Here is a 1,986-nt window from a genome sequence, read left to right on the forward strand (position 1 = left end):
TATTTAATTTTATGTGTATTACGTAACGAGAATTGTATTTATTTGGTAGTATTAGTTAAATATTTTTTATGAAATAATTTTATGAAAATTAATTCTAAATTATGTTTTTTATATTACAAGCAACCAAAACTAGGGGGTTGGCCCAATTATAGGCACAATAACAGCAAAAAAATGATTTTTAGAAAAATTATAGCATAGACAATTGTATACACATAAAATTGGCTGAGCAATTAAATAAATATTTAATATTTATTAATAATTATTCTTCTATTAAATAGTTAATTTGAAAAGATTAATTTATTTAATTCATTTCATGTCCTTCTATTAATTAAATTGAAATTCTTTATTAATTAATTTGTTATATCCTTTTCTTCTAATCAATTAATTAAGTGTCTAATATTTAATTATTCATCTATCTACTATCCTATAGTCTCATTCATTAGATATCTTCTTAATTATTTAATCGCTTTTCCAACTCACCTTCCATCTCCACTTCATCTTTCCTTTGCCAACTCATCCATCATGTGGCTAAATTAATTCAATAAAATTAAATTAAATTAAATCATTTATTAGCCGCTTATCTCCAACTTCCAAAATAAATGAAATATTGTGTACGTACACATATTTCCTAACCTTCTTCTATATTCTCTCCAACATCCCTATATCTTAGGAGGACTTGAGCCCACTTGTCCTCTCATTCCTACATCTTCTTCAACTATCCTGTATCCTCTCAGATCTTCAATTCAATCAAGGTGAGATGAGTGACACTTGTCTTCTCCTTCCCCCTTTCTCTCAACCTTCAACTTCTTGATCATAGCCATCCAATTTGCAAGATTCGATCATGACCGTTGATCTCTACCACCTAAGCTCATGCACTCAAAAATCTATAAAAATAGGTCTCCTAAGCCATTTTGAAACTAATAGACTAATAGCTAATCATATAGTCATTCTAGAAGTTTTCATCTTGCATCTGTGAGTTTGAGTTTGAAGCAACTAGCAATTTTAGGATTCTTATCATAGTTTAATATCATGTTAGCTTAAATCATTTGCATATGCATATCATAGTATCAATTAACTATCAATCCATTCTTCATATGCCATCTTGGAAGCTACGAGTGCTTGTCTGAGAGAAAATCATCTACAACTAGGAACAGTGGAGTTAGAACGCAATGAGGTGTAAATCATGGAAGGTATAATATTGTATATTTCATTTAATTCATGTTACTTCATTGGTTGAAGTTAAGTTTCCTGTAGCTTTCATTTTTATATTATATGATGGACTAACAAGTTTTAGGACATTTCTTTGGAGTTCAACTTTAACCTTAACATTTTTGGCACCACCGTGGGGCTCAGGCCTCAAACTTATCTTTCTAATATCCTATCTTATTCTCGCAAATCTAGTTTAATGCTTTTGTAAATCAGTTTCACACATTTGCAAAATTTGATAGTGCTTTTGTTAGATAGGTTAGCACTTTTTTTGCTTAGATTAATGTCTGTGTTAAATAAAATAGTGTTTTTAAACATGAATGCACACAATTAAGCAATAGGATAGCACTTTTGTTGCACAGGTTAGCGCTTTTGTTGTTTTAGCGCTGTTGTCCTGACAATGCTTAAAATTTGAATTTTTACAAAATGAAAACTAACAATCTTTGCAGGTCCAAATGTCCAAGACTTACAATTTTGCAAACTACTGACATTTGTGTGTGCAGAGTTATTTTTAAAGCAAATTTCGTGCATTTATTCACATCTAGTTAATTAGGAGGATTTTGGAAAGTAAAACATCATATCTTGCTCATCTAGCTTAACTAGGAGGATAAATCAACAACATGCAACTTGCATTTGAGTGTTTTCCTTAAAGTAGTGGCACATAGATTATTAGAAGGCTTAAAATAAACTTTTGTCTTCTGTGCTTGTTGAAGTAGTAGGCAAGTATGCTCTCACCCTCATACGGTGATCAGAAAACCAAACCTACTTTCTTTTATGTGT

This window comes from Cryptomeria japonica, chromosome 10, assembly GCF_030272615.1.
Source record: "Cryptomeria japonica chromosome 10, Sugi_1.0, whole genome shotgun sequence".
In the NCBI taxonomy this organism is placed as follows: domain Eukaryota; kingdom Viridiplantae; phylum Streptophyta; class Pinopsida; order Cupressales; family Cupressaceae; genus Cryptomeria; species Cryptomeria japonica.